Source organism: Delphinus delphis, chromosome 3 (assembly GCF_949987515.2).
Source record: "Delphinus delphis chromosome 3, mDelDel1.2, whole genome shotgun sequence".
NCBI lineage: Eukaryota > Metazoa > Chordata > Mammalia > Artiodactyla > Delphinidae > Delphinus > Delphinus delphis.
This window is the reverse complement of record NC_082685.1, coordinates 29,073,708-29,089,192: the sequence shown is the minus strand read 5'-3', so window position 1 is coordinate 29,089,192 and position 15,485 is coordinate 29,073,708. Positions and strand designations below refer to the sequence as shown.

The 15,485-nt window shown below is 42.0% G+C and overlaps 1 protein-coding gene and 1 long non-coding RNA gene across 3 annotated transcripts in view; one reads left to right on the top strand and one right to left on the bottom strand.

Moving 5' to 3' along the window:
- The window catches only part of LOC132423082 (uncharacterized), a 64,926-nt gene that overhangs the window by 2,552 nt on the left and 46,889 nt on the right, over positions 1-15,485 (bottom strand). The window contains exons 5-6 of one of the 2 annotated variants that reach the window (XR_009518920.1): positions 1,257-1,440; positions 452-532 (exon numbers count right to left, since the gene is read on the bottom strand). This is a non-coding gene — a long non-coding RNA (uncharacterized lncRNA). The remainder of the gene's footprint in view (positions 1-451; positions 533-1,256; positions 1,441-15,485) is intronic. The other variant, XR_009518921.1, reaches the window with a different exon arrangement.
- The window catches only part of LOC132423081 (teneurin-2), a 713,011-nt gene that overhangs the window by 665,813 nt on the left and 31,713 nt on the right, over positions 1-15,485 (top strand). The gene's annotated exons all lie outside the window — the stretch shown is intronic.

Here is a 15,485-nt window from a genome sequence, read left to right as displayed (position 1 = left end):
GTCTTTCTGCATGCCTAAGCAGACAATGAAAGGAGATTTGGTGACCACGTAGCAGGGCCCCTGCCATCCCGATCAGGGCTGAGGGTTGCTTCACAGAAGAGTTGGAATCAGTTCTACAGAGCAGTAGGAATTAGCCAGGCAAAGATATCAGCAAGGGGTGATCAGACAGAGTGTCGCCTGTGAAAAGGCAGAGAGGTCCAAAAGAAAAGGAGTGTCATTTCAGAAAACTAAGTGTGGCCAGAGAGTTGGTCAGGGTTAGTAGGGTGGGAAGGGACTGGAAGGGCATATTTTGCTAGGCTGGCATTTATCCTGAGGACAGGATAGGAGGAGAGGGGTAATCCAAACAAGAAACGAAATCATTAGCAGAGAAGACAGAGGGACATCTGAGAGCTACTTAGCACACACAATTAACAGGACTTGGCAGCCAGCAGGGTTGCTGGGTCATGCTCACCTTTTAAGGGGCCCCTTCCATGATCATGTAGACTGGGAAGCCAAGAAACCCTCCAGACTTCAGGGGCTGGCCTGCCAGGCTCTGTGGAGGGACGAGGCAGGGAACTGAACCCCAAGACAGAGATGTGAGATTCTGACAGCCCCAGTGCTGCCACTTGCAACGGGGAAGAAACTGAATGAACTTGCAGGTGCTACCACTGAACCAGCACCACGTAATTGTTGCTCCCCACCCCCACCCCACCCCCGTGGATAACAAGGGATTTGGAGAGCATCTCTGGTGTAGTAACTGAAGGTCTCGTGCATTGAGGCAAATCGCCTGACCTTTCCCAGGGACTGGCAAGCTCCCGGCAGCCTGGCCAGTTGAGTGCCGTGAGGGCTCAAGGCTCTGAGCATCCCTGGAGTTTACCGAAAATCTCGGTGAAGATATTACCATAGAACAGTACCCAGTGAAACTAGGTACCCCTTCTTCCAGCATTCCAGCCAAGGGCACCTCTCAGGTGAGGAACGCGTCAGCAGCTCTTACATAAAGGCTGGTGAAATGTAAAATGGTAGATGGATGGCCCGTGGCCACCCGCTTCCACCAAAATCTTTGTGGCTTTGTTGCTTTGGCAAAATCTCGAGTGGTTGTCTGTGCCCAAACTCAAAGTAGGGAAGGTCTTCATTATGCCTCCCAAGGATTTCTCCAGGAATCTCACTTGAAAGAGCCCTCCTCCCTCAGGCCCTCACCACCCAGCTCCCTCAGGCCCTCACCACCCAGCACTCTTTCCTGTTTCCTCTGGCCTTCAAAAAACTCACAAAGCTCTTACATCAGGGTACCTGTAAGCTCCATGAGCACGAGGACCATCTCACTGCTGTATCCCTGGTGACAAGTGCCACGGGATGGGCATTCAGACGGTGGGTGACAAAGGAAGGTATGATGACCATGCCCCCTTCTAAGGCGCCTCCTTGTTTAGTGCATAAATGCCTCCGTATCTGTCAGGGATCTTTCCACTGCAAGAGAGAGACAGGAAGTGCACTCAAATTAGCTCAATTAAAAAGGGCATGTGTTGTCTTGCCTCGCGGGCCCCTACCAGAGAGGAGCTAGCCTTAGCGACTTCACCAGCTCAAATGATATCATCAGGTTGACATCCTTCTCTCGGCCCCCTTCCATCTCTCAGCAATGTTGCCCTTGACACTTAGCCTAATTTACCCCTACATTCGACTGGTGACCTCTTCACCCTGGGAGTCAGGCAGACTTGGCTAAAGATGACTCCGGGCTGATATACCAGTTCAGCTTAGTGACCCAGGGGTAAGAGGAAGCAATCTTTTACAGAATTAAACTCTAAAATCCCTTGGAAGAACTCTGAATGGCCTGCCACAGATGGAATGGCAGTCACACCCCAGGGCCAATCACTGGTCAGGCAGGTGGGGGTCTGTGATTGGCTGGGTCACACGTGGACATGTGTCTCGTGTGACGGACATCTCAGTAAAAACTCCTAGATGGGGAAACCTTAGAGAAAGGGGGTGCTACACCCACAGAAGGAAGAGATGATTAAATCACACTCATACACACCCAGGTATATTCTTCATCCTCCCTCCCTCCAAAGCCTAATCATAAAGCAAACTCCTGGTCCTGAGGACCTCTTAATGCATTAATGTCCTCCCCCTCCAGCAAGAATTTTTCTAGACTTTTGGAAGAGAGAACTGAAACCACCTCCTCCTGTTAAGATTTAAAACTTCTGCTCTTTCCTAAGATGGGTTTAGTGCGTGATTCTCTCTGATAAGGAAGGCACATAACCACCCTCTAGGATATTTCCTCCTGATTATGATTTACATAGAGATTGCAAAAGCAAGAAACAGCTACATGTGTAGGTAGCAGAACAAAAGGAAAATTGCTTCCCAGATAATCTTCCATCATGATACCAGTATTAGTGTTATTAGTATTCCAGGAAGTGGGAGTTAGTAATTTTGTTTGGGTTTCTGTATGATTAATATGACATTGCAATTACACGTTGGCTTGTGTTACTTTTACTTTTGTGGCAAATGACAGTGACGCAGGAACAAGGTGGGAGGCGGGTGTGCATGTGTGCCTGTGAACACACACACATGAACTCAGTTCTGCATGGAACCCACTCAGGTAGGTCTGTTAACATATGCAGTCATCACAAGAGCCTGAATTTCATCAGCCCTTCCTGCCACAGTGCATTCATTCTACACCAACCAACGTTTTATTTTTTCAAACACCTATTACGTTCCTGGCACTGTTCGAGGCACTGAGTGTTACGTTAGTGAACAGACAAGACACTGAATTCTGAGCAGTGCTTGTGCAGGCAGAACTTGCTATAAATGTAATATTAGCTTAAATAATATATAATTGGAAGGGTAAGCCTCTGCAAAATATATTCAACAATGTATCCCCCAAGCAAACATTACTTTCGGATGACTTGCTTGCTGTTTTGATTGGTGCGATGGAAAAGTGGAAAGACCCTCATGGAGCTTTATGCTGTAGCAAGGGGAAACAGATAATAATCAAATAAGTTACAAATAGTGTAAAGAAATGGTGATGGGTGCTGTGGGGAAAAAAAATGGTTGAAATAACAGGGAGTGTCTGATTTAGGTTAAGCCCACTCTAGGAAGATGACATTTGGGCTGAGAACTGAATCAAGAGTAGGAAAGTTTCAGGAATGGAATGGCAAGAAAGCCTTCTGTGCTAAGGTACCAGCATGTGCAAAGGCCCTGAGGCAGAACATGAGCCAGTGTAGCTGGAGCAGACTAGCTGGGGGGGTGGTGAGGTCAAGGGATTGGGGCCTGACCGGTGCTGCTAAGGATCTGAGAAGCACAGACGTCCTCCCCAGATGTACCCACTGTTGAACACAAAGGAGCATTCATCTGCAGGCTGGACTGCCTTCCCCGCTTCTGAGAGGCTAGGAGACACGCAACCTACTTCTACAAGTTCAGGTTGCAGGATGACAAGTCCCAGTCCGTTCAGTTCGTCTGGGCTGAGGCTCCGTATCAGACACCCCTCCTCTCTGCCACATCCCTACCCATGGACCACCTGCCCCCACTAGAACTCTCCCACAGCATCGGAAGTGAGGTTCTCTGCCTGGGCAGGGCCCTTGCTCACCACCCGAGCTTTCACCTGCTGACGTCCCCCTCTGGAATATTCTCCGAGTCATCTCCTGCCCTCACCTGTGAAGTCTCATACTTTGGGCCCCACTGAGGCAGCAGTTCCTCTGGGAAACTGGCCTCATCCATCCAGTTCTGGCTCTATGTCCCTCCTCCGTTCCTATAGTGCCTTCCTCTATTTACTCATCACCACACGAATGTTTTTCATTGTTGGTTCATGTGTCTTTTTCCTCCTCTGACCTGTAAGGTCATGAGGTCAGGGGCCCTAACTGTCCTGCTCTAGTTTAAATATTGATCACATTAACAAGCACAGAGTAGGTGCTCAGTCAATGCTGAATGAGTGGCTGTGATTTTAAGTTGACATCATGAAAATCCTCTGCCTCCAACCTCTGTCTATTAAATTCCAGGTCTCGGGGGTTCCTCCCAGAATGACTCCAATTGCTCTTTAGAATGAAGGAAGAAGCCTTTCAGATACTTGGAAGTCACAAATGTCCTGCTCACATTTTCTCATCTCAGTTTTCCTTATTAGAGCTTAGATCATCAGAGCTGCCAGCGTGCTTATACTCGGTCTAATTCAAGCCCCTTACTCACAAATGTTTGAGCACCAAACACGTTCCAAAATAATAGAGACACTAAGAAAAATAAGATAAAGTCTCTACCCACTAGGAGCTCACAGGCCATGACAGATAAGGAAACGGAGGCATGACCAGTAAAGGTTCTGCTTTGTAATGACAAAACTGATCAGTGTTAAAACTGCAACTCAGGGCTTCCCTGGTGGCGCAGTGGTTGAGAGTCCGCCTGCCGATGCAGGGGACACGGGTTCGTGCCCCGGTCCGGGAAGATCCCACATGCCGCGGAGCAACTAGGCCCGTGAGCCATGGCCGCTGAGCCTGCACGTCTGGAGATTGTGCTCCGCAGCAAGACAGGCAACGACCGTGAGAGGCCCGCGCACCGCGTTGAAGAGCGGACCCTGCTTGCCACAACTGGAGAAAGCCCTCGCACAGAAACGAAGACCCAACGCAGCCGAAAATAAAAGTAAAATAAACAACCCAATGAACCGACATTTAAAAAACAAACAAAAAAAAACCCCTGCAACTCAAATTCAGGTCTCTCCACCTTTCTACCTCACCGCCATCCGAAACAGCAAATCATCCAAAAATCATGTTTGCTTGGGGAATACATTATTTAATGTGTTTGCAGAGGCTTACCCTTCTAATTATGCATTATTTAAGCTGATATTAAATTTATAGCAAGTTGTTATGTCTGCTCCATCCCTGATCCCATCATAGCATGGAGTCTTGTATGGGAGCTGCTTTTTAAATCCCAGAGGACTGACCCAGAAAGGAAATGAAGATGTCATCTAGGCCAGGCTTTTAGGCTTTTCCTCTGGGCGGGTGAATAACTAAACTCTCCAAGCAGGGAGTTCTGCTTTTCGGCATCGCCAGACATGGAGAATCTCTTGCCCTCCCTCACTCATCTTTTCTGGGTTTCCCAGACGTGACGTGGGATGGGCAAGGGATTCTGCTGTAAGTCCAACTGAGGTCTCTCCTGCTGTGCTACAGTGCCCTTTCCAGGAGGGGATCCAGCCCAGCGTTAACTTCCTCTTTCCAGTTTCTCGATTCGCCAGCTCCCAACATTGCCCCTCAAGCTAAGTTAGAGTCGCCAGTTATAGGCCCACCAGGGCCATTTTAATGACAGCGTTTCCTTTTCTCAGGGTTCTGTACAAGGCTCCTTGTGACAGGCGTGTGCCTGGAGAGATCAAAACGTTCTGGAGGGAGATTCCACATCGGGAAACTACTTCCCAAAGTCTGCCCTCTGCAAAAATAAAAACCATGCTAAAGAGCTGAGTTTTATTAACTGGGGAAGCCAGGCTGAGGAGAATGCCCGCCCAATAATTAAAAAGAATGGCTTCCTTACCAACACAAAATTGTATTAATTTAAAAACTGGTTTCTCTATCACTGAATACCTACCGAGCTGGCTGGGAAGGGAATTGTGCTGATCCTGGCAGTGAAAATAATTCAGAATAACTTTTACGTTCTCCAGGAAGCCTGAAGGTTAATTTAAATATTTTTAGGTGGAATTCGGAATAAGAACAGTGTGGCTAAATGAAAGCCCCGGCACACTCTGAAGCCGGGGGCGGGTGCCTACGAAGAGATGAGCATGCCTGTCAGACCCTCCAAGATCTCGGACCCCATAGCCCAGGCACCTCCTCTTTACTGAAGGGACCCTCACAATTAAACATATTTGACTAGATTATACGGCTGGCCTGAACTCCTTGACTCAGCTTCCAGCGAATTTATTATATTTAACTAGTAGAAGGATCAGGCATTTTTATAGAAATTACGTATTTCAAAAGTTAACTCAGCGACATCACCAAGATGGGAACATAGGTCATCCCTGACTTTGCCCTCACAAGCACAGCAGCTAACAAGGATTCATGGACAGGAAACCACCAAGAGCGTCCTAGAACACAGGGTGAGGCTGAGCCACACCCCACCACCCCAACCCCCCAACCCCCGCGCCTTGCACCACAGAGATCAAGACTTGTGTATCAGAAGGGTAACAGAAGCACCTGCACGCGGACTGCATTGCCCCTCTCCCAGGCCAACACAGCTCCACTACTGGGAAAAGAGAGCTCGTGGGCGACATCTGGGACCCCCCCAGCATTGTGAGCTGCTTTGTGAGAGCGGCTACTCCTGTATCACCCCACAGGGACTGCAGGAGAATCTGCGGGGCTCAACCACTGGGAAGCTGATCCTGATGGAGAAAGAGGGAGGGGCTTGCAACAACCAGCACTCAGATCTCGGTAGACCGAGTCCCTCCCTGCAGCGCCCGGGTAATCCCAGCCAGCAGCTTTGCTCAGCTGCAGAACCAAGTCAGTCTGAGCAGGGAACTTGGCAGGAGTTTTACCAGCTCTGGAGGCTGATCTGCCCACTTCCCCCTCCAAGGCATGGAAACCCAGTAATGCTCAAGCCAGGAGGCGGGCAGGCAGAGCTGATTGCCCCAGAGCAAAGTCAGTACCAGGCATGGAGGGTTCCCCTGATATGCCCAGACAGGGGGAGTTCATTCACAGCCCCATTGCTGCTAAGTGTAGCTCTCGGCCCCTTCCAACCAGAAAGCCTGTTCAGAAAATTTGGGAGGTGCCTGAAATGGACCCTCCTGCCCGACCCAGGCATGGGAGCGGATCATAGGCCTACCAGCTGCTGAGTGTGTCTCCCCACCCTGACTGGCCAGGGGGACTGGTGGGAACACGTAGAGGCTGTATAGCACAGCAAGCTCAAACAGAGAGGTGGGCAGGCAGAGCTGACAGCCTGCAAAGCAAAGCCAGTGGCCCTATTTGGCCAGGGAACTTGGGGCAGAGGTTGGTTTGAATCAAGATCACAAACAAATAGCCTTACAAACCTTGGAGCTAGTTCTTGCACTTCACCCCAAGCAGGAAAACTAATTTGTAACCCCACTCATTGCTGACTATAGGCTTCAGCCCACCCGACCAAGGAACCTAACCACAGCCCATGGGAAGCTATGTAGCCCATCCATCTGCCCTACTTACAGTGGCACTTGAACAGAGAGCACAGTCTATGGCTTTTCCCATCTGCAGAGCAAAACCTGTAGCCCCCATCTGGAGAGGGAATTCAGTATACACTCTTCCCAAATTCAAGTCCTGAAACAAGCCGTGCAGACCCTGGATTCCATTCTGCTGCCCCACTAGGGCAGGGCAGATACCTACTGCTAAGTACAGTACCCAGGCCCACTGGTCTAGTAAGCCTGACCAGAGAACCCAGGCAACTGCAGAGCCCATCCTACAGCCTCACTTCGGCAGGGAACCGAGACAAGAGTCCTATCCAACTGTTCTCAGTCAGCAGCACACCCTCCCACCCCTGCCCTCAGAGCTCAAGCAGTTGCCTCATCCAAAAATAGACCCAGCTGCTCAAGGTCGTCATCAGCAGACAGTTGCAGAAAGTAAAACTGAGCTAACTGGCAAAGAATTCTCTCTACCAAAGCAAACCTACAAAGTCTAGAAGAGAGACCACTTACTCAAATGCACAGATACCAATGTAGGGACTGAAAGCTCATGAAAAATGAGGGAAATATGATACCACCAAAGGAAACTAAGAGAACTTCAGTAACTGAGCCTACTTAAATGAATATCTGTGAACTGTCAGCCAAAGAATTCCAAATAGTCCTCTTGAAGAACTTTAGTGAACTGCAAGAACACACAGACAAATGAAATTAGGAAAACAATTCATGAACATGACAAGAAGTTGAACAAAAATAAAAACCATGAAAAAAATTCTAGAGCTGAAAAATACAATAACTAAACTGAAGAATTAAGAGCTTCAAAAGCAGACTCAATACAGAAGAAAAAAAAGTCAGCAATCTGGAAGACAGGACAGTTGAAATTATCCAGTCAGAGGAGCAAAAAAGAAAAACAGCGATGAAAGCCTTTGCACTTATGAGACACAAGCCCCCCACCTCCACAAAAAAAAAAAGAATATTTGCATTATGAGAATTTCAGAAGAGAAAGAGAAAGGAACAGAAAGGATACTTAAAGCAATACTTGCTGAAATCTTCCCAAACCAAAAAAGAGAAATGGACATCCAGATCAATGAGGCCCAAAGGACCCCAAATAGGCTGAACCCAAATAGGACTACACTGAGACACATTGCAATTAACATTGTCAAAAGTCAAAGATAAAGCAAGTTGAGAGCAGTAGGACAAAAGACAGACATTACATACAAGGGAATCTCCATGAGACTATCAGCAGGTTTCTCAACAGAAACTTTTCAGGCCATGCGGGAATGGGATGATATATTCAAAATATTGAAAGGGAAAAAAAAAAACTGTAAACCAAGAATTCTATACCCAGCAAAAGTGTCCTCATAAATGAAGGAAGGAAAAGACTCATGAGCAAACAAGAGCAAGGGAGTTCACCACCATTAGACCTACCTTACCAAAATGGTAAGGGAGTTCTTTGAGTGGAAGTAAAAGGTCACTAATTAGCATCATAAAAACAGAAGAAAGTAACATAAAACTCACTTTTAATGGTAAACATATAGTCAAAATTAGATTATGTAATATGGTAAGAGTAGTGTGAATTCACTTACAACTCTAGTTATAAGTTTAAAAAAATAATAATCATAACTACTATAATCTGTTCGTAGTTACATAGTATTAAAAATATGTAAACTATAACATCAGTACCCAAAATGTGAGAAGTAAAAGTGTAAATTTTCAGAGTTATATTAAAGCTAAGTTGTTATCAGCTTAAAATAGAATGTTATCATTTTAAGATATTTTACGTAAGCCTCATGGTAACCACAAAGGGGAAAACCTGTAGTAATTACATGGAAGAACATGATAAAGAAGTCAGAGAACACTGGTACCAAAAGACATCAAGACACACACACAAAAAAAGACAGCAAGGGGAATTCCCTGGCAGTCCAGTGGTTAGGACTCCACGCTTCCACTTCAGGGAGCCCAGGTTCAATCCCTGGTCAGGGAACTAAGATCCCACAAGCTGCACAGCGCAGCCAAAAAAAAAAAGGGCAACAGGATACGAAAAGGGGAACAATGCGTCTACAAGAAAGCCAGAACATGATGAACAAAATGACAACAGTAAGTCCTTACTTATCAGTAATTACTTCAATTGCAAACATTAAATTCTCTAATTAAAAGACATAGAATGGCTGAATTGATTTAAAAGAAAAGATCCAACAATATGCTGCCTTATATGATACTCACTTTAGCCTTAAAGACATGTATAGACTGAGAGTGAAAGGATGGAAAAGATATTTCAAACAGATAATAATCCCCAGAAAAGCAAGAGTAGCTATACTTATATGAAACAAAAGAGACTTTAAACTAAAAATGGTAAAAAGAAACAAAAAAGTTCATTATATACTGATAAAGAGGTCAATCCATTAAGATATAACAAGTATAAATATTTATACACTCAACACTGAAGCATCTAAATATATAAAACAAAAACAGAGCTAAAAGGAGAAATAAACAGCAACACAAAAATAGTTGGGAACTTTAATATCCCACTTTCAACAATGGATAGATCCTTCAGACACAGAGTCAATAAGGAAACAGCAGATTTGAGCAATGCTATAGACAAAATAGACCTAACAGACACATACAGAACATGCTATCTGACAACAGCAGAAAACACATTCTTCAAGCGCCCATGGAACAATTTGTAAGATAAACTATATGTTGGGCCACCAACATAGCAGATTAAAGAAGATTGAAATCATAGCAAGTTTCTCCTCTGACCACAGTGGTATGAAACTAGAAATCAGTAACAGGAGGAAAACTAGAAAATGTACAAATACATGGAAATTTTAAAACACTCTCCTGAGCAACCAATGGATCAAAAACAAACTAAAGCGGAAATTTTAAAAGTATTTTGAGACAAATGAAAATGGAACTACAACATACCAAACCTTATGGGATGCAGCAAAAGCAGTTCTAAGAGGGAAGTTCACAGCAACAAACACCTGCACTAAGAGGCAACAAAGACTCCAAATAAACAACCTAACTCTGTGTCTTAAGGAACTAGAAAAAAGGAGAACAAACTGAGCCCAAGGTTACCAGAAGGAAGGAAATAAAAGAGCAGAAATAAATAGAACAAGAAAACAATAGATGATATAAAACAAACTCACAGTTGGTTCTTTGAAAAGATCAACAAAACTGACAAACCCTTAGGTACACCAACCAAGGCAAAAAGAGAAGGGACCCAGTCAACAAAATTATAAATGAAGGGCTTCCCTGGTGGTGCAGTGGTTGAGAATCCGCCTGACAGTGCAGGGGATTCGGGCCCTGGTTCAGGAAGATCCCACATGCTGCAGAGCAACTAAGCCCATGTGCCACAACTACTGAGCCCACGTGCCACAACTAATGAAGCCCACGTTCCTAGAGTCCATGCTTCACAACAAGAGAAGCCACCGCAATGAGAAGCCCGTGCACCGCACCAAAGAGTAGCTCCCGCTCACTACAACTAGAGAAAGCCCTCGCGCAGCAACGGAGACCCAACGCAGCCAAAAATAAAATAAATTTATTTTAAAAAAATTATAAATGAAGAAGGACACATTACAATTTATACTACAGAAATACAAAGGATCATAGGAGGCTCCTCTGAACAACTATACACCAACAAACTGAATAACCTAGAAGAAATGGAAATTTCTTAGAAACGTACAAGTTACCAAGACTGCATCAGGAAGAAATAGAAAATTTGAACAGACCAATTACTAATAAGGAGACAATCAGTAACCAGAAACTGCCCAATGAAGATAAGCTCAGGATCAGATGGCTTCACTGGTGAATTTTCCCAAACATTTTAAGAAGAATTAATACCAATCATTCTCAAACTCTTTCAAAAAAATAAAGAGGAGGGGAACACTCCCCCAAGCTTATTTTACAAAGCCAGCATTATCCCGATACCAAACCAGAAAAGAAAACTACAGACCAATATCCCTAATGAATATAGATGCAAAAATTCCCAATAAAATACTAGCAAACCAAATTCAGCAGCACCTTAAAAGGATCATTCACCATGACCTAGTGGGATTTACCCATAGGATGCAAGGATGTTTCAACATATGCAAAATAGTCAGTGTGATACACCACATTAATAGAATGAAAGAAAAAAATCATATGATTATGTCAATATATGCAGGAAAAAAGCATTTGACAGAATTCAACACCTGTCTGTGATAAAAACGCTTAACAAATTAGGTATAGATAGAACATACCTCAACATAATAAAGGCTATATATAACAAGCCCATAGCTACATCATACTGAACAGTAAAAGGTTGAAATCTTTTCTCCTAAGATCAGTATCAAGACAAGGGTGCCCACTCTCACCACTCCTATTCAACATAGTATTAAAAGTTCTAGCCAGAGCAGTCAGGCGAGAAAAATAAATAAAGGGTATCAGAATTGGAAAGGAAGAAGTAAAATTATCTCTATTTGCAGATGACATGATTTCATACATAGAAAATCCTAAATACTCTGCCAGAACACTGTTGGATATAATCAACAAATTTGGCAAAAGTGTAGGATACAAAATTAACAAACAGAACTCAGTAGTGTTTCTATACACTCAGAATGGATTATCTAAAAAAGAAATGAAGAAAATGATGCTATTTGCAATAGCATCAAAAACAATAAAATAGGACCAAATTTACCAAGGAGGTGAAAGATTTCTACTTTGAAAAATACAAGACACTGATAAAAGAAATCAAAGAAGACACAAATAAATGGAAAGGTGTCCCAGTTTCATTGAATGGAAGAATTAAGATTGTTAAAATGTCAAAACTACCAAAAGCCATCTCTAGATACAATGCAATCCCGATTACGATTCCAAAGGCATTTTTCACAAAAGTAGAAAAAAAATTCTAAAATTTATATGGAACCATAACAGACCCCGATGACCAAAGAAATCCTAAGAAGGAAGAACAAAGCAGAAGGTATCACACGTCCTGGTTTCAAGCTAAACTGCTAAGCTACAGTCATCAAAACAGTATGGTACTGGCATAAAAGCAGACAGATAGACCAATGGAATAGAACTGAGAGCCCAGAAATAAATTCAGACTTCTATGGTCAACTCTATTTGACAATACTCAATGGAGAAAAGATAATCTCTTCAATCAATGGTGCTGTGAAAATTGGATATTCATGTGTAAAATAATGAACCTAGACCTCTGTCTTAGACCTCTCACAGATAGTAACTTGAAATTGATTAAAGACTTAAATGTAAGACGTGAAATGATCAAACTCCTAGAGGAAAAAACAGGAAGAAGCTCTTTGATATGGGTCTTGGTAATGATTTTTTTGGATATGACACCTAAAGCACAATCAATAAAATCAAAAATAAACAAGTGAGAATACGTCAACTATAAAGCTCTGCACAGCAAAAGAAACAATCAACAAAGTGAAATGACAATTACAAAATGGGGAAAAAATATTTGTGAACCATATATCTGATAAAGGATTAACACCTAAAATTTATTTTAAAAATCTCATACAATCCAATGGCAAAAAAAAAAAAATTAAAAATTGGATTGGGCAAAGGACCTGAATAGAAATTTTTTCAAAGAAGATATACAGATGGCCAACAGGTACATGAAAAGATGCTCAACATCACTAATCACTAGGGAGATGCAAATCAAGAACACAATGAGATATCACCTCACCACCACCACCACCACCACCACCCCCCATTAGAATGACCATCCTAAAAAGACAAGAGTTAACAAGTGCGGTGAGGATGTGGAGAAAACGGAACTCTTGTGCGCTATTCGTGGGGTTGTAAATTGGTGCAGCCACTATGGAAAACAGTATGAAGGGTCCTCAAAAAATTAAAAATATAATAGAACTACTATATGATCCAGCAATTCTACTTTTGGGAATATGTCTGAAGGAAAACAAACAATGGATATCTGTTTCCCCATGTTCATAGCAGCTATTTATAATAGCTAAAATATGGAAATATCCTAAGTGTCCATTGACAGTGAATGGATAAAGAAGTTGTGGTATATATATACAATGGAATGTTATTCAGTCATTAAAAAAATGAGGAAATTCTGCCATATGCAACAACATGGATGAATCTTGAGGGCACTGTGCTAAGTGAAATAAGTCAGACAGAGAAAGACCAATACTTTGTATTGGTATGCTGAAAGTATGATCTCACTTACAGGTGTAATCCATAAAACAAACAAACAAAAATATCCCAAAACTTATAGTAAAAGAGATCAGATTTGTGGTTACCAGAGGCAGAGGTGGGGGAGGTAGAACTGGAGGAAGGTGATCAAAATGCACTAACTTCCAGTTATAAGATAAATAAGTGCTAGGTATGTAACGTACAACATGATGACCATGGTTAACCCTGCCGTATTGTGTGTGTGGAAGTTGTTAAAGAAAAGTATTACATAATGACAAAGGGGTAAATCCAACAACAGGATATAATATTTGTAAGTATTTATGCACCCAACATAGGATAACCTAAATATATAAAGCAAATATTAACAGATCTCAAGGGAGAAATAGACAGGAATACAACAATAGTAGGAGACTTAATACCCCACTTACATCAATGGATAGATTATCCAGACGGAAAATCAATCAGGAAACATTGGCCTTAAATGACATATAAGACCAGATAAATTTAACAGATATAAATAGAATGTTCCATCCAAAAACAACAGAATACACATCTCCTCAAGTGCACTTGGAACTTTCCCCAGGATAGATCATATATGAGGCCACAATACAATTCTTAAAAAATGTACAAGGTTGAAATCATATCAAGCATCTTTTCCGACCACAATGGTTTGAAACTAGAAATAGAACTCAATTAGAAGAAGAAAACTAGAACATTCACAAATATATGGAGATTAAGCAACATGCTATAGATCAGTGAGTGAAACAAATCAAAAGAGAAATAAAAATATACCTTGAGACAAATGAAAATGGAAATACAACATAAACTTAAGGGATACAGAAAAAGCAGTTCTAAGAGGGAAGTTCATAGTGGTAAATGTCTACCTGAAGAAACAAGAAAAATCATAAATACACAACCTAACTTTATACCTCAAATGAAGCCCAAAGTTAGTAGCAGGAAGGAATAATACAGATCAGAGCAAAAAAATGAACGAAACAGAGATTAAACAATAGCAAAAATTCAATGAAACAAGAGCTAGTTCTTTGAAAAGATAAACAAGATTGACAAACCTTTAGCTAGATTTAAGAAAAAAGAGAGGACTCAGATAAATAAAATCTGAAATGAAGAAGAAATTACAATCGATATCACAGAAATAAAATGATCATACTAGATTACTATGAACAATTATACACCAACAAATGGACAACATGGAAGAACTGGATAAATTTCTAGAAACATACAACATACAAAGACTGAATCAAGAAGAAAGAGACCATCTGAACCGACCAATTACTAGGAAGGAGATTGAATCAGTAATCAAAAACCTCCCACGAAACGCAAGTCCAGGATCACATGACTTCACTTGTGAATTCTACTTAACATTTAAAGAAGAATTGATACCAGTCCTTCTAAAAAGAATGCTTCCAAACTCATTTAACAAGGCCAGCATTACCCTGAAACCAAAACCAGACAAGGACACTGCAAGAAATAAAATTACAGGCCAGTATCCCTGATGGACATAGATGAAAAAATCCTCAACGTAACATTAGCAAACTGAGTTCAACAATACATTTAAAGAATCCTACATATGATCAAGTGAAATTTATTCCAAGGATGCAAGGATGGTTCAACATCGATAAATCAATGTGATACACATTTACAAAATAAAGGATAAAAATCATATGACCATCTCAATAGATGTGAAAAGCATTTGTCAAATTCAACATCCATTTAGATAAAAACCTTCAGCAAAGTGAGTGTAGAGGGAACGTACCTCAACATAATAAAGGCCATATAGAATAAGCTTATACCTAACATTGTAGTCAATGGTGAAAGGCTGAAAGCTCTTCTTTTAAGATCAGGAACAAGACAAGTACACCCACTCTTGCCCCTTTTATTCAACACAACATTGGAAGTCCTAGCCACAGCAATGAAGCAAGAAAAATAAGTAAAAGGCATCCAAATGGGAAAGGAAGAAGTACAACTGTCACTATTTGTAGAAGCCATGAAATTATATATAAAATACCATAAAGACTTTACCAAAACAAAACAAAAAAAGAATTAAAAACTTCAGTCAAGTTGCAGGGTACAAAATTAATATACAGCAATCTGTTGCATTTCTATACACTAATAACAAATTATCAGAAAGAGAAATTAAGAACACAATCCCATTTACAATTGCATCAAAACAAACAAAATACCCTGGAATAAATTTAGCCAAGGAGGTAAAAAACCTGTACACTGAAAACTGTAA